At 42.9% G+C, this 18,105-nt stretch overlaps 1 long non-coding RNA gene across 25 annotated transcripts in view; it reads left to right on the forward strand.

Annotated features, from left to right (window-relative positions):
- The first annotated feature begins 225 nt into the window (after positions 1-225).
- The window catches only part of LOC123617641 (uncharacterized), a 65,298-nt gene continuing 47,418 nt past the window's right edge, over positions 226-18,105 (forward strand). For 18 of the 25 annotated variants that reach the window (XR_012504419.1, XR_012504422.1, XR_012504417.1 and 15 more), the window contains exons 1-6: positions 226-449; positions 8,415-8,456; positions 9,663-9,788; positions 11,245-11,602; positions 12,753-13,038; positions 15,597-15,711. This is a non-coding gene — a long non-coding RNA (uncharacterized LOC123617641). The other 7 variants (XR_012504421.1, XR_012504424.1, XR_012504406.1 and 4 more) reach the window with 7 other exon arrangements.

Here is an 18,105-nt window from a genome sequence, read left to right on the forward strand (position 1 = left end):
TGGCCTGGCCCAGGGCGGTTGTGGTTCTAGTTCAGTGCCAGGACCCAGTCGGTGGCTGGGTGAAGGCTCTGGGGATGGAGACCTGGCGGGACGAGCAGGAGGGGCCCCACCTGGCCCCTCCCGGCCCCAGTGGCCTGGTCCGGTACAGCAGGAGCCCCACCAGGGCTGTTTGCACTGCGGGCGGGAGGAGGAGGGGCGCGCACGCGCAGACGCGCAGACGCGCAATGCCGGAACCCGCCCAGAACGCGTGGAAGCTGGCGGGAGCCGGTTGCTCCTGGACCAGCTCCTGGAAGAGGAACACGGCCTGGGGTCTGGGCCGCCGCTTGCCCGCGGCTCGGCTGCCGCTGCCGGGCAGTTAAGGGGGCGCTGGTGGGGGCGCGCTGCTCGGGGAGCCGGCGGGTGACCCCTGGGCTGTGTGGCTGAGGAGGCGCCCAGGGAGGGGAGCGGAGGTGAGGTCACAGCCGCGCGTCCTGTTAGGACCCTGAGGCGGGTCGCAGCCGCCGCTGTGGTTCGTGGTAACCCCGCTATTAGTAGTTCCTGAACCCTGCGTTTTTGCCGCCGCTTATACCCGGGTTTAGGAGAGCAGGTACAGCCCCGGGAGGCGGGAGGGCGCCGAACGGCTCCGGAGCATCTCCGACTGGCCCTCAGACCGTGGCCTGCTCCTGGGAGGCGGGTGTGGTGCGGGCGCGGGGCCTCAGATGGAATGGGGGCTGCCCCATCAGAGCCCCTGGATTTGCTCGCATCTTCCCCGCGGCCTGACCTTGGGGGCGGCCTCTAAAGCCCCCAGTTCGCGGGACTCAGGTTACAGGTCAGGCTGCTCCTGGGAGGTGGGCGCGGTGCGATCAGTGTGCTGGGATGGCTGCAGCAGCAGCGGGAAATGGCCGCAACCCCCGCGCTCTCACAGGGCAGCCCCAATCCCGCCATCGCAGCCGCCGCCTTTCCCTGACAGCACAGCACCCGCCTTCCAGGAGCAGGCTGAGCTGTAACCTGAGTTCCACGAACCTGGGGCAGCAGAGGCCAAGCTCAGGCCATGCGCTGGGGATTTTGAAGCAAATCCACAGGCACCCATGGGCAGACCCCATAACCCGCCACTGCCTTCGACCACACAGCGCCCTCCTCCCGGGAGCAGACTGACCTGCGGACCATGCCTGGAGCAGCAGAGGCCGAGCCCTGGACAGGCCGTGGGGGAGATGGGGGCAAATCGACCAGCTTGCCAGGTCGCTGCCCATCTCCATGCCGCTGCCCAAGGTTCGTGGATCACTTGTTTTCAAGTCAGTGGGTTCCTGAGAGGCAGGCGCGGTGCAGTCAGGAGGCGGGGGCTGCCGGGAGGGGTGCTGCCCCAAGGGGAGCAGGTGGACTTGCTCCCATCTGCCCCAGGGCCAGACCTGGGGACGGCATCCGCTGCCCCAGGTTTGCAGGACGCATGTCATGTCAGCCTGTCCCTGGGAGGAGGGCTCAGTGTAGTCGGGGCAGCCTCAGTGGCTGACAAGGATTTTAGAAGTGGGCTCTAGCCCAGCATAACTAACTCTCCTTTCTTCTCTTGCTTCCTCAGTTGGTGGCTCTATCGGCTTTTTCATTATAGGTTATTGCTGGATAATGAACATAGGTTTCTGTGCTATACAGAAGAAACTTCATTTAAAATCTATTTTTATATATAGTGGCTAACATTTGTAAATCTCAAATTGCCAAATTTATCCCTTCCCATCCCCTTTCCCTGATAACCTTAAGGTTGTTTACTAAGTCTGCAAGTCTGTTTCTGTTTTGTAGATGAGTTCACAGTGTCTTTCTGTTTTTTTAGATTGCACATATGAGTGTGTTTTTCTGTTTCTGGCTGCTTTCACTTAGAATGACGATCTCTAGCTCCATCCATGTTGCTGCAAATGGTTTTATTTTGTCCTTTTAATGGTAGAGTAGTATTCCAGTGTAAAAATATGCCACAACTTCTGTATCCAGTCACCTGTTGCTACATTTAGCTTGCCTCCATGTCTCGGCTATTGTATACAGTGGTGCTATGAATACTGGGGTGCAGGTATCTTTTCACATTGGAGTTCTTTCCAGTTATATACCCAGATGTGGGATTGTTGGGTCATAGGGTAAGTCTACTTTTAGTTTTTTGAGGGATTTCCATGCTTTCCATAATGACTACACCAAACTGGATTCCCACCTGCAGTGTAAGAGGGTTCCCTTCCCTCTACAGCCATTCTAGCATTTATCATTCATGAACTTCTGAGCGATGGCCATTCTGACTAGTGTGAGCTGATACCTCATTGTAGTTTTGATTTGCATTTCTCTGTTTATTAGTGATATTGAGCATTTTTTCATGTGTCTATTGGCCATCTGTGTCTTCATTGGAGAAATGCTTGTTTAGGTCTTCTGCCTATTTTTGGATTGAGTTGTTTGTTTTTTTGTTATTAAGTTGTATGAGCTGTTTATATATTCTGAAAATTAAGCCTTTGTTAGTCGTATCATTTGCAAATATTTTCTCCCATTCGTAGGTTGTTGTTTTGTTTTACTTATGGTTGCCTTTGCTCTGAAGAAAATTATGAGTTTAATTATGTCCCATTTGTTTATTTTTTTCTCCTATTTCCATTGCCTGGGTAGATTGCACTAGGAGAACGTTGCTAAGATTTATGTCAGATAATGTTTTGCCTATGTTTTCTTTTAGGAGATTTATCATGTCTTGTCCATCTGCATCTTAAGCCTGTACTCTAGATCTGTGCTTCAGTTTTGAATTCTGAGCTTCTTAGAGAACACCTACTCTTAGCTCATATGTCAGATTCAACATGTCTAAAGCTGATTTCGTAATCTTTTTTCTTGCAGCGTCTCCACATATTCAGTGGGATAATCATTCTTCCGGTCTTGAATACCCAGAGGCTTGGAATGGTCTTTGATTTATCTTTCTCTCATCACCCTCCACATTTTGTCAGCTTCTGGAACTGTATGTTTTTGATTTCAAGTGTCTATTCTGATTGCTGATACTCTGATGAAGAGCTTTCATCCCTGATACATGAATTTTTCCTTCTGTTGAATTCTTGGATACTCTCTCCCCACCCTTTCAGTCAACCTACAATTTTCACCCTCCAACATCTAGAGTCAAGTGAAAGACTTACCACAACCAGATCTCAGCCAGGTAGTCAATCATTATGTGACTTAGCCTCCTAGGGTAACCTGTGCCTTATTAAAAACCAGGAGTCACCAGGCTTTTCCTATCCAGTCCTCAGTTAAAACAGCTTAGAATTGCCCTGAGAACTAGTTGGAGCCCCATCCCCTTCATAGCATGTTCCCTATTTACTCCAAATATTTCTAGCTCCTCTTTGTATTCCTGCACTGTTCATGATCAGTAGCCTGTAATCTAGGCTTTGAGTACTGACTTGGTACCATTCCCGAGTGGTTTCCAATGTGTCTCCTCACTGAGCTCGTAACTGGAGAAGACTCCCGTGTTCAGCCTCCTTTATACCCCTCACCCTGCTTAGCATCGGGCAATAGCAGGCATCCAGGCAGTGCTAACCTACTTTACTTATTCGCAGGGGTGGTGGTGTGGATTATAGCTAGTAACTATTAATTCAGTGTTGCAATTAAAAAAGGAAGCCAAGAAAATCCATAAAACTTTATCTCCATGCTCAGTTTAGCGCTTTACCTCAACAGTTTTCTTAACTCTGTGTTTACATTCACATAGTGTTCAGTGCTTGTACAGTTCCCTGAGGCAAGCAGGTGAGATATCATTATGCTTGACTTTCGTGTTACATTTCATATTGGATATATTTGTGGAATGACAAAACCTCCTTTTATAAACAGCCGGAAGCCCAGAGAGACTAACAGCCTAACCCAGGTTCACCTGGTTAGTGTTTGACACAGGCCAGGACCGCGGTTCACATCTTCCAGCTGCTCCTCTTCCAGTGCCTTTTCATTCCAGTGCTGGGAAATGTAGCCCCAACAGCCAAACGGCCAAGTCACATTGCTGCCCCTTTACCTGCCAGTGATGGCAGTGCTACAAAAAGTGGCAAAGGAAAGGTCAGAAATAGGAGTGATAAAAGACATGGAATTGTGGGAAATGGATCCTCAACCTCCTCCTCCCTAGTTGAGCGCCTCACAAGTGTCTAACTCTGACAGTGCTGTTCATTTTTTACAACATAGTCTTTAAAATCAGACTGATATTTTATAGGACATGCCTTTATCCTGGTCCCTTTCCTGCTAGTAGTCACCGTCATGGGCAGAATGTGCCTGACTGTGCTCTGTTTGTCACGTAGGTGGGAGGGAAAGTGGGAGAGGGAGCGGGTTGAACTGAAGCCGAGTTTTTACAGCTCTGTTGTTCTAGGACCAGAGCAGTTCCACTCTTGCTTTCATCACCTCTCCACCTCTGAGTCCCAGCCACCCACTCCTGCCTGCTTCCCCACATGCCACGTCCTGGGGGAGGACAGGGTGGTTGGCAATGCCCTCTCCGCCCTCCACTCTGGGAGGTGAAGGAGTCTGCTTTAACTTTTGAGCTGTTTTGGTAATTGAACTTTTCCAGCTTTTCTAGACATCTCCTATCCAGCTCTGAGAAATTGGAGATGTAACTTAACCATACATGGACTATACTAATGTATTCAGTGGCATTAATGTGATGTTGTCTGTAAGGTGTTCTGTGACTGGATAGGAGGTTTTTTGTCTCACAGGATGCTTCACATCCAATTCTAAAGGCCAACAGGATGTAGGTGTAATTCAACTTCTTACATGTCTGTAAGGCAGAAATGAACATTATTTGGTAATATGACCATATGTTCATAGATGACAGTTAGTCCACCGGCTCTGTATCTAATAAAAGTTTAAATTCCAAACGCTTGAAGAAAATTTGTGGAACATGTCTTTTGGCCTGTAACTAGTTGCAAAAACTGAAATCACAACTCTACCACAAGCCACAGTGTTTTCCATTAGAGAAAACCCTCTTCTTTTACAAACTCTAAGTAATGTGGTGGTTCTTTGGGTGAGCTGAGAGATACCAGATTACTTTTTTGGGAAACTAGAGTGGCATGACAAGTATTCTGGGACTGGTTACAGTTGAATCTCTACTTCCTATATCCTGGACTGATTACAGAGGCAATGTTAGTGCGGTAACCAGCTTCTGAATGCAAGTGTAGCTAGGGAGACAACAGAGAAAATAGAAGGGATATAAAGTAATGGAGGGACTTCAGAGCAGTACAAATGATGACTTTGACACCACCAGCTGCTGACGTGAACTTGGCAGGAATTTGTGAGAAGTGGTGGGTGTTATTGAAAGCAGGAGAGTCCTTCAGCTTTTGGGGTGAACAGGAAAAGGGGAGAGCAGATATGGTGGCCACCCGGGGGCTACTTGTGTCTTGAATGTGAAAATGTCTAGTCCCCCATTCAATTTTGCAGCCACAACTTCACATGACTCAGGGCATTATTTCCACCAGAAAACCATAAAAACATAAACAACCTCTGTTTCCCAAAGTGTTTGTTCTCGATCTGAGTTGATTGTCCTGTGGTGGGAGGTAAGTGGGCGATGGGGCCTATTACCTCACCCCCTTTCACTAAAAGTCTACCTCGCTGCTTTTCACCCTACTCCTAGAGGTGCTGTCATTCTGTTACACCGAGACCTGTAAGACTGGCTTGCCTGAATCCTCACGTGAAGAGGGACGGTTGTGTGCAGTTTTAAAAAATTGCTTGGGTCATGGGGTCCTATGTTCCCTCCATTGGAAATCACTGTTCCAGAGCAAATAGTATGCTATACAAACTATATTATTTGTAAGATGTCTTCAGAAGTTTTGCAGTAGGTTTGAATATTTGCTTGGTGATGGCATCTTGATTGTTTGAAGGAGGAAACCCTCACTAGGGGCTATGTTTGCTTCCTGTCTGAGAGTTCCTTTACTGGCAGTAGAGTGTTCGTAGGCAGAGTTAGACAGTTACCTGGTCTGAGAAGCCGACCTTGCCTGCAGCTGGGAATTGGTAGAAGAGTCAGTTATGGAAGGAAAACTGTAGGATTATCTGGTAGCAGATTTCTGGGATCTAAACCCTGGGAAACCTCAGCTGTTGTAGAGTATGTTCTGTAACAAAAGGCTATTGGATAATTTTAACACTTGTTATGGGATGTAGAGTTGGGGAAAGACTTAAAAGTGAAAGAACCTTAAAAAAGAATCTCCAAATATTTTAAAGAAGACAGTTCTCAGAATGAGAGCTTTTCTGGAAAAGACTAGTTATTCACTTCACAGGGGAAGCAGGGAGCAGGTGTAACTGCACTTACGGTAACTTAGAAGGTAAACCTCATCCTCCCACTTAACTGTGTCCTTGTGTACGTTCATCTTCCACACCTGTAGTTTTAGACATGACGTGTCATTTTCTGGTACTGCATTCTGCTTCTGAATGAGAGACTGACACAAAGTCACATAGAGATTGAAAAATTGCGCAAAGGACTTATTGTTAAAAATGTAGCCCTGTGGCAGGGTGCTGCACTTGCAAGTGACTTTCAGTACAGAGAACACTTAAAATAATGCAGTGTTATTTCTTTTTTATTCATTTAAGCCTTTGAATAGAAGGTTTTCTTTGCAGAGTTTCTGGAGTACATCAGAACAAGCAGGAACTAAAAATAGCTTTAAGAAAGCACCAATATAGATGTTGCTTATAGTATGGTATCTGTCTTAAAGTTAATTCTTTAAAGCAGGAAGCTATAACTCTCAATTTCTTAAGCAAATATAAAAATTCTTGACTCTTAATGACATTCTTTGTGGGGTGAAGCTGCTTTTGCTTCCATTCTGAGCATTGAAAGGCCTTCTATGATACTTCTACCAGTCCTCAATATTTTATTTTCGCTCTGTTGTGAACTTGTTATTAAACTTGACGCAGATATAAATATCATTAACTTGCTACATATGTAGATATTCAGTGTTACATAGTCAGAAAGTTTGTGTACATCACACGTATCTACATAATTCCCCCCTTTCCAACTGTGTTCCTGATGAAAGGATGATGGGAAATGGCATTATGGGGATATGTCTTACAGTACACAGTGTTTCCCCTGTTCCCTCTACCAGATCTGGATATTCTTTCATCTTTCGGCTTCTAGACTTACTAGCTCTTTTTCTTAAGCCAGGTGTAACTCATCCCCTTGCACACACACACATGCGTACACACACACACACACATACACACACACACACACACACGTTCTGCCGTAGGGAGTAGGGTGCACCATCCCATTCTCCCATTCCAGCTCTGGACCCACCCACTGGAGGCATTGTCTTGAAAGAATTTTTTGTAAGTTCCTTTTTAAAACTCGAGTGGTCAGAAAATAGGACTGATATCCACACCTAGTAGGCAGGCCCTCAAGGGTAACTTCTATGGTTAATGCCAGGTTATCTTACGTTTGACTACCTGGGTTTCATGTCTTCCTCTGCCACCTGTGTGACCCATGATTCCCACATTTCTGTCTCCCGCTAGACTTTTTCTCTCCAACTCTGGACTCTTAAAATCTTCTGCTGATTTGACATCTTCACTTGGAACTCTGATATCTTAAAACCAACATGTGTAAAAACTGATCTCTTGGTCCTCCTACCCCCCAAACTGGTTCTTTCTGCAGCCTCCTCCATTCAGTTAGTGGAAACTTAATCCTTCCAGCTGCTTGGGTCAAAAATCTTGGAGTTATTCTTTCACTGACACAGCACATGAATTCTGTCAATAGATCTGGTTTAACACTGCCTTTAAAACATATCCAGAACCCAGCCACTTCTCACCATGGCTCCTGCCTCCACTGCTGCTTCCCTGCCCTGAGCCACTGTCCTCTCCTCCTGCACAGCCCTTCTCAGTGGCTTACCTCCTTTCATCTCTGACCCTTTTCACCTATTCTCACCCAGCATTCAAGTGAGTCTTGAAAACCTAAGTTAGATCGTGTCATCCTTCTGCAGTGCCTCCCCATGTCACTCCGGGAAAAAGCCACAGTCCTTACAACATCCTCCAAGGCCGTACAGGATCTGCACTGACTTTTCTCCGCAGCTCCAGCCGTGCCCGCATTCTGGAACATGCGATGTGCACGCTGGCCTTGGTGATGGTTATTCCGTCCACCTGGGACTTCTCACCTCCTAGTCCTAGTTCTAACCTCAGTCCTCAGTGTGGCCTGCTCTGATATTTAATACAACATCACCCTCATCCCATACCCTCAACCCTATTTAACTTGCCCTTTATTCTTTTTTCCATGGTTCCTCTTTCCTAACAAGCCACCTCCTCTGCTGCTCTGCTGTGTGAATTGTCATCTCCAACCCCCACCTCAGCTAGACTCCAACCAAGCTCTGTGAGGACAGGACTTTGTTTTGTTTATTGATCTATTCCAAGTGCCTAGACTAGTCCTGGGTACATAGAAGGCAGTCAAAAATTATTTGCTGAATAAACTAAAAGACTATTTTAAAACTGAATCATCCTTTCAGGAACGGGTGAGGAAAGGAAGCTGCATGAAGGAAAATGGCGCAGTAAGTAATATTTGCCTCTTGTTCTTTGTGTGATATATATGTGTTTTAGTCTTAATTTGGTATCCCAGTTTCTTAATTTAATAGCTGTATTAAGGTGTAATTTACAGGCCATAAAATTCACACGTTATAATTGTACAAGTCAGCCATTTTAGCTATTTCTAGGGTTATGCAACTGTGTCCTCAAAAAGTCCCCTTGTGTCCGTCCATATGCAGTTCGCCCTCCCCTCAGTGGCACCCTGATACTATTTGTTTTTGTTTTTTTGGCAATCACATCTCAAAAGAATAATTTACACAGCAGTACTAATATAGCTTTGCACTTTTAGAAATGACACACTTAAATATGAAGTCAGTGGTCATTGCTGAATGTAGGCAGCAGTATCAGACATCGGTGAGAAGAATGGACTTGAGTGTCAGACTGGCTGCGGTCTTACCCAGCTCCACCATTTACCAAGTTACACAAATTATTTTCTGCCTTAAGCTCTTTATCTGTTATATGGGGGTAATAATAGCATCTTACAGAGTTGTTGTGAGGATTAAGCAAACAGGGAAACAAAATTTAGTATAGTGGCCAGCTTATGTTATTACTAAAAAAATGGACTTGCAGGTAGAGAGCAAAATTCAAATCAGTTTCTAAAGTATGTGTAAAATATGATCCAGTTCCTGCTTGGTTTGTAAACATGTATGCCTACTGCAGAATGTAAAAGCAGACTAATTTCCAACAGAAAAGATCATTTCTCAGCATTTCTTTCAAAGGTAGATGCAAAATCATTTTTACTAAATTTTCTGTGCCCATCTCTGACAGAGCTTTGACACCAGGGAGGTAATTATCTGCTTTTTTGTTAAAATCATGCTGACCATCAGGAAGTGTTCTGAATTATATTTTAGCCTTTATGTTGGGAAATACTGTGAGACTTCTTCTAAATTAATGGGGGGAGGGGCATTCATTGTAGCTCTTGTAGCTTGATAAACCTGCACTAAATTATCTTTTTTTAAATTTAATTAAAGTAATTAATTAATTTTTTACAGGGGGGTGGTAATTAGGTTTTTATTTATTTATTTATTTTAATTCTAGAAGAAGTACTGGGAATTGAACCCAGGCCCTTGTGCATGCTAAGAATATGATCTTTCACTTGAGCTATACCCTCCCCCCTAAATTATCTTTAATAAGGCCTTTTCCTCTGTTTTGTTATTTTCTTTTATGTACAGATGCACAAAGCAGGGTCATCAGAAGCCTCTCAATTCCAAAGATGATAATAATGAAAAACATTGCGCAGTGACAGTGAACACTTGGCATATGAAGAAAGATTGTAAAGTCCTGAATGAATTAAGAAGGTATTGTTACATTAACATACACGTAACCGTGGCTCTCTTACCTTTATTTTTCACTTTATAATGAAGATACTCCCCACCCGTCAAGGTTGCTTTGTTTGATATAGGGAATACCTAAATCCTTTTCTGCAAGATGTTTAAATAAGTAAGAGCAGGTAATTTATCAGAAGTGTGAATGGTGTAATCTGCTCTGTCTAGTATGGTAGCCACCAGCCACATGTGGTTATTGTGAATTGAGATGTTCTATAAGAGGAAAATACATAATAGATTTTCAAGATTTTGTACAATAAAAATAATGTAAGATATTTATTAATAAGTTTTAAAAGTGTTAATCACACTTTTGAAATGATAATATATTGGATATTTTGGGATAAATATAATTATTACTGGAATTAATTTCACTTGTTCCTTTTTATTTTCTAAATGGGATTACTGGAAAATTGTGACTGGCACTATGTTTCTGTTGACAGTGCTGGCTTCTAAATTATTGCAAATAATATGAAAAGAAAACTTTGATTAAAAATTTTGTAATTGAGTAGTTGATTTACATCATAGTAGTTTCAGGTGTACAACACAGAGGCTCAACATTTTTATAGATTATATTCCATTTAAAGTCACCAGAAAATAGTGGGTATATTTCTCTGTGCTGTATGATACAGCCCTGTAATCTATCCATTTTATATGTAGTACTTTTTACCTCTCAATCCCCTACCCCCTTCCTGCCTCCCCTCTCTTCCTTCTCCCCATTGGTAACCACCAGTGTGTTCTGTGTACCTGTGAGTATATTTCTGTTTTATTATAGTCATTTATTTGTTTTATTCTTTAGATATACATATAATACATAGAATATTTGTTTTTCTTTCTCTGACTTATTTCACTTAGCATAATACCCTGTAGGTCCATCCATGTTATTGCAAATGGCATTATTTTATCTTTTATGGATGAGCAGTATTCCATTTTGTGTGTGTGTGCGTGTGTATATATGTGTGTGTATATATATATGTATATATACATATATATATATAATATACCACACCTTCATTATCCAGTCATCTGTCAGTGAACATTTGGGTTGTTTCAGTGTCTTGGCTATTGTAAATAATGCTGCTGTGAACATTGTTGTGCATGTGTCTTTCTGAATTATATTTTTCTCCAGACATATACCCATGAATGGGATGGCTGGATCACACGGAAGTCTACTTTTAGTTTTTTAAGGAGCCTCTCTACTGTCCTCCATAGTGGCTGCACCAATTTACATTCCCACCAACCGAGTAGGAGGGTTCCTTTTTCTCTTAAAAGGTCAAAAATTCTCTACATTTATTTACTTTCCTTACAGTTTAGGACACAATTTGGCAAAAGCCAGATAGAATTTAATAGCAGTTAATACATTATTTTTTTTTAAATGGCCATGCATTATGGATAGATATGTTATTGATGAGTTGGTTCTCTTTTTTTGTAGATGCAGAAGTTTTTATGCTTCACAGACATTTCAGTCTTGCAGAGAGAAAAATTTCTTTGCATTTTGCTGAACTTGTCCGGGTGGCTTAATCGAATTTTGTCCAGGCCTGCAGAGGTGAATACGCATCCAAACCTGAACCATTTGAATGTCTGCAAGATTTTAAGAGTCTAGAATGTCAGATCTGGACTATAACTCTGGTGAATGTCATCAGTAAGTGGACTCAAGAAAACTCCATTTGAGTGCAAAACTTTTCATAAGCCATAAAAGGCTTTGAAATTGTGGCAAAGCCAGAGACTTTTGTTCACCACATATGGCCACAAACACATGGGGACAACCACAGGCCTTCTGGAGTGCCAAGGTAATTCCATGTGAGGAGTCCAGCACTCACAGGAATCCAACAAGTCCCTGCCAGCCAGAGCACCTTCATTGCTACTGTGCTGTTTTGAGCAAATGTCTTTTCATCAGATTCAAATTGGTTTGTTGTTACTTTTTTTGCATAAAAAATCAAACAACTTCTTGTTCCCTTGGTGAAAGTAAAAGCCTAACATTTTCTGATTTCTTTTGATAGAGAAAACATGAGGCTAGGAATCTAACCTCATCTGTGATGGTCTGCAGCTGGGAGCAGCCAGATCAGTGTCAGTCCCTTTGCAGCCATTGGTTGGGAGCCTGCATGTTCCCTGGAATGATATTTGAAATATGTCACCCTAGCCATGTCTTCGCTGTGGGCTTGGAGGCGAGTCAGTCAGAATCTGCATTATGGAATGTATGTTTCAGATCCAAAGCTAGGAGATCTTTTTTAATAGCTAGAGAATGTACTCATAAATATATCTATTAATGTATTTATGCAAGAACTTTTTAAAGATTTTTTTTATTATAAAAATCTACTCCCAATATTGAAAATGAAAGAACAGTGACATTAAAAATCATCTGTACCTTAATTATACATAAAGAATCTTAAAATCCTTCTAAACTTTTTTTTGTTCAAATGCAGATATTTTTCCCTTCCAAAAAGGAAAATTATTATTTCACTTTTTTTGCTTTTTCCTTTTATTATATATTCCATATCAATAAATATAGTTCTTTTAAATCCCTTTTAATGGCTGTTTAACACTATATTGAACAGCTATGTAAATAGTCCTAGGTTTCAGAAATTTAAAAATTTGTCATTACAATACCACTGCAAGGAATATTTTGGTGTTTCTATTTTTAGTTACTAATTTGGACTAAAAATTAACAAGTTTGCTTTTCTTCACCAAAAACATTGGTTATTTTATGAATGGACTGTAAGGATTTTAAATAACTTTTCAGTAATTTCAACAAAGAAATTATCTTTAAGGCAAAAATGTATGATGGTTTGCAAATCTATTTTTATTATATCTTCACTTTTACCAGTGTCATATGTGTGTGTGTTTGCACAAGTGCTTTAACTACCAGCAACATAAGAAAAATCTGTGTACTAAAAATGTGAAAATAGTTTCGTCATTTGTGTTTTCATTCTCCCAATATAGGTTTTGGATGACAAGCTTGTATGCAAAAGTACACACCCTGTGGGAGGTGCTCTGTACATACGCTGAGATACTGCACATAAAATTGCCTCTGAAGCCTAATGATCTGAAAACCCGGTCCTCAGCCTTTGATAATTTCAGCTGTTTTATGAAAGTCCTCCAAGTGGATGAAAGTATCATCAAGCCGGAGCAAGAGTTTTTCATTGCCCTATTTGAGAAGAGCTGCGTGAATGACTTTTATATTCAGGATAGAGATACATTCTTCAATCCAGCCACCAGAAGCCGCATTGTAAGTCTAAACCGAGTTTAGCTGCTGTCTTGGGGGTGATTTAGAACCTGCTGTTGAATTATCAGTGATTCGGTTTTGTTGGTTTGGTTTGGTTTTTAAAAGCTGCCCATAAAAAGGAAAAAAAAAGAAAGAAAAGAAATATGCCTACAGATTCCTGTTAGGATAGTAAACAGTGGCTGGTTAGTTACCCTGTATAAACCACACACTCTCTTAGAATCGTTTTAGGTTTACTTCATCCTTTCTCAGATCCAGTATCAAGTAAGGGATAGTGTTAAAAAAAATTTCGGGATTAACATGCTTGTGAGCTCCGGGATCTGCAAGGCAGCTTTCCCTCCCCATGGTGTAAGTCAAATGGCAGAAATGAAATAAAGCACCTCATGTCTCCTCCGGTGTTAACAGGAAAAGGGTAAACTTCTTGACCTTGTTTCTTCCTGGGTAAAATGAAGATAATATATCAGGAGGCGAGAAGCTCACTTAGGGCAGGATCCATGTTGTCTTGTTCACTGCTGAATCCCAGGCACCGGGAAGGCTGAGTTTAATGAGTGAATGAATGAACTGTAGTTCCCCCAGAGTTACCATGTGGGGCGGTGCGGATTAGCAGCTAAGAGCATAGACTCTAGAGGGGAGGTTACAGCTCAAGTGATGGGGTGCATGCTTAGCACGCATAAGGTCCTGGGTTCAGCCCCCAACCCCTCCTCTAAAATAGAGAAATAACCCTAATTACCTCCCCATACCCCACCAGAATTACCTTATTATCTCCCCGCCACCAAAAAAAAAAAAAAAAAAAAAAATCCAAGAGTGTAGACTCAGGCTGGAACACCTGTGCTGGTTTCTCACTGTTGACCTTGTAAAAGTCATTTAGCCTCTGTGTTTATCAAGTTCCTCATCAATAAAATGGGTAAAATAATAATACCCACCTCGTAGAGTTGCTATGGGGATTAATGAATCTGTGTCAATGTTAGAACAGCCCTGGCTAATAGTAAGTGCTATGCGTCTGTCAGCTCTCTTCATTATTACTGACAGATGTTATTATCAACCAAAGAAGCATTAGTTCTTTGTAAGGGAAATGCATGTTAGACCATTTCATTTATCATTTTCTGTAATTCAGGCTTTTTCCCTCTGAAATACCATTTTCTGTCTGTGCACTAGAAAGCCACTGGGCTTTCCAGATTTCATCTGTCTGGGTCCTTGTCATGATGGCAATACTGCAGAGTGCTGAGATTTTTTAGGGACTCCGTCTGAGATGACAGCAACCCCTCAAATTCAGGAGCACTTCTCTAACTGATAACATCTTGCATGAAGTGAAGTTTTTAAATGTAACAGCTTCAGATGCTTAATGATGCCATAAGTGCAAGGATGTTATATCTAAGCTCTTTAAATAAATCCTGTCATTGAAATAAAGGAAATACTATATTATAGTGCTCTATGACTTTGTTATCTTCGCTATCCATTTATCTGACTCTCTAAGACCAAAGAAAGCAAAGACTGAGATTGATCGTTACTACTGTGTGGTACACGTATTTGTGGGTGAAGACAATACTGAAATGCACTGTTTAAGATATTAAAATGGACACTAAACAGCTGCTTGATGCACATGCATGAACAGAACAGGGAGCTGGGTGCAGGGAGCAGACACTGAGCTTCCTGGATCAGAGACCCAGCATAGCAGTCCATCCCAGCAGTCCACATGTTTTATATTTATGTCCCAGCAAAATTAGCAGTGAGAGTCTGAAATGAACTTTGGGGACACTGGCAAACAGCTGTCATGATTACTAATGTGGGACACCAAGATTCTACAGTGTTTAGTTGGCATCTGTGCACAACCAGTTCTTTTCCATTAAAGCTAGTTGTAATTGCTGGTTCCACATCCAGGCTGAGCAATCATCTCATGTGGTGTTTGGGAGGGAGGTAAGTGGAGTCAGGACCCATGTTAAGGCTGGGTGGGTAATAATCTGGTTCTAGTACAGGAGAAAGGAAAGTAGGTCAGGTGGGAAGGAGAATGACTGGATTTAAATTTAGTTTCTTGAGTAAGCTAAATATATAACATCATGTCAAGTTTCTTTGTTGTTTATATTCCATGTGCTGTCACCAAATAATCACTGAATTGTGGGGACAAAAAAGCGTGGGTTTTAGAATTGACCCTGCTCCTAACCAGCCAGAGTCCAGGTTCCTCTGGGTGTCCAAGGAGGGTGCTGCACCGTCAGGTGTCCCTCCACTGCAGAAGTTTGGGCACTTGGGTGGCCTAGTTTTTTTGCTGTGGAAGACTGGCCCGGCTCTAGGACATTAAGCATCTGCAAGGCTCTCACCAGGTACCCACGGTGGCCCCAGGACTGTAACATCCAAGCGTTCCTTTCCACCCACGTATGCAAATGACCCTCAAGGGGTTAGTATTAATCCTGGGTGAGAATTATGAAAACTTATATGGTACCTCCATCCCTCCTGGCAAGGGAGGGCCCCTTATTTACAAATGACCACGAAGTGTTAGCACCACATTTTATCAACAGAACATGTGAACACGTGGTGACAGTGATGCTCACCTGTTTGCTTCTGCTTCCCAGTGCAACTTCAGCCTCCATCAGAGGACCTCAGCTGCCCCAGTGAACAGGGCCTTCTGTACAGGGAATGGGCTCCTCCTCGAAGCATAGACAAGAAACAGCCCTTAGATCTCCTCAGGTGAGCTGCTGTGGAGAGCACTCCAGTGGGAATGGCTCAGGGTTGCCCTCATGGCTTCTGAGTGTGACAGTCCTCCAAGAGTGTTAACAACCAGGAAGCTCACAGGAGCTCTGAGCTTTGTTGCCCCAAGTTTTTACTGGAGGCTTTATTACAAAGACATGATTTATTGGGTCACTACCGACATGGCTAACCCAAACCCTAACTGTAACTCAAACCTTTCCTTAGCCCTAACCGTTGAGCCCCTTCCTCTCCTGGTGGTCACACACTTGTCACAAAGCTCAAAGCCCCACTCCTCCAATCACATGGTTGGTGCCTCTGGCTGGCCAGTCCCCATCCTGAGTCATCTCATGAGCACAAGCCATCCAAGGGTCCACTATGAATAGCAAAGACACTCCCATCTTGGGAAATTTCAAGGCTTTATGGGTTGCCGTCCAGGAACTGGGACCAAAGACCTACCAAATTCTTCATCAAACAGGAGTAAATGTTAGATTTCACTTAAATTATAAAATAAGAGAGAAATTCTCACTGCTTAGCTGTATCTGATGTTCGACACCGTTTCACTACACCACGTGACTGTAATGTAGTTCTCGGCATGTTTCTTCTCAGAGCACCAGTGCCGGCTGCTCCCCGGGAGCTTATGCTGTTTGGGCAAGGCTGCTGGGGGGAGGGAGGCCAAGGACAACCGAGGAAACAAAAATAATCGGGCAAATAAGGAAACAATGCCAGATTGAAATGAAGGAAATAACACAGTGTTGAGATGGGAGACTTGGGGGGAAGTGAGTCAAGAAAGCTATCTTTGAGTAGGTGACATGTGAGCTGAGATGGTAATAAGGAGGCTGGACTTTGAGGATCTGGGAAAAGTCACCCCAGGAATAGAGGCAGCTTGTCCATTGGCCCCGAGGCACAAATGTGCTCAGCAGGTTTGAGGAGATACTGGAGCCAGCGCTGGTGAGAGTGATGAGACGCGAGGTTTAGAAGGGCATCAGGAGCACGGAAAGGAGTGTAGACTCTAAGTGCAGTGAGAAGCATTCATGATAGTTTAAGCAGTAAAGTAATTTTCTCTCACTCACATTTTGTAAAGATAATGTGGAGAATGTATTGCAGGGACCCAGGAAGCAGGGAGGCCGCGTAGGAGGCTCTTGGAATGGGCCAGATGAGAGATGGTGGGAGCCAGGGAGGAATGCGTTTGGGGAGTGGGGCTGACAGGATGCAGTTATGGGCTGGCTGTGAATGGTGAGAAGAGGAGGGTCAAGGTAGCCCCAGGTCTGCCTGGAGCCAGGTGCCTTTTGTTTCTAATCTCAGTGCCCCATTCAGATGCCCACCTACTTGGGCAAAACTCTTAACCTTCCAAGTGAGGGTTTTAAAACACGGAAGTCTTTTTGTTTCATATTTTATGGAAAGATTCAACATATACAGAAGTAGAGAGAACAGCACAGCCAGCCTGCCTGTATCAGTCACCCAGCTCCAGAATTATCAACTCAGAGTCACTGTTGTTGCATCTTTCATCGCCACCTCCTCCTCTCCCCCACCACGGGGTCATTTTGAAGACAATCCTACATAGCTTAACCTTTCATTAGTGAAATGACAAGGTCTCTTTCAAATACAATTGGAATATTCCTTTTTTTCTTTAGGGTTACAAAATAATTCCCTGATTGTCACAAAAATACACTTTTAAGCAGTTTTGGGGTTGAAATCAGGATCCAGACTAAGTTCACACATTGCAGCTCGCATATCTCTCAAGTGGGTTCTAATCTATAATTTTCCTTGAAATTCCTGAGGGGTTTCTCTATTTCTTGCTTGGCTGATTTCATTCTCCCCTGTGGTGTTAGACTTGTTTCTCCATCCTATGTATTTGCTTTAGCTAAATGATTTGATCCTCCCCTAAAAGCTTGATCAGACTGAGGTTCAACTTTGTGCAAGAATACTTGTTATGTGAAGTTTTGTACTCCTGTCACAAGGTACATAATGTCCAGTTGACTCTCTTTTTTGTTATGACAGCAGCCAATAATGATTGTCACCTGGGATCATTATTTCATAAAGGATTTTATTTCATGTGGTCGTACTCTAATTTCCTCCCTCAGTTATCAGCAGGATCACAGTCATGAAGAGGCACTTTCTCATTAACCCACGTTATCCTGTAGAACACAGTTTTAAAAGAGGATGTTTGTACATATGTAAATATTTAAAGTTGGTACATTTTTCTTTTCTTTTTAATTTTTTTTCTAATGGAGGTACTGAAGATTGAATCTAGGACCTTATGCATGCTGAGCACACATTCTGCCACTGAGTGTACCCCATCCCCCTTGAGGTTCATATTTATATGATGTTTTCCTTCTGTTATTTTTGTTTTATGTCATACAGTATTTGATGGCAGGGCAATGGGTTTGATGGCTT

Source organism: Camelus bactrianus, chromosome 36, assembly GCF_048773025.1.
Source record: "Camelus bactrianus isolate YW-2024 breed Bactrian camel chromosome 36, ASM4877302v1, whole genome shotgun sequence".
NCBI lineage: Eukaryota > Metazoa > Chordata > Mammalia > Artiodactyla > Camelidae > Camelus > Camelus bactrianus.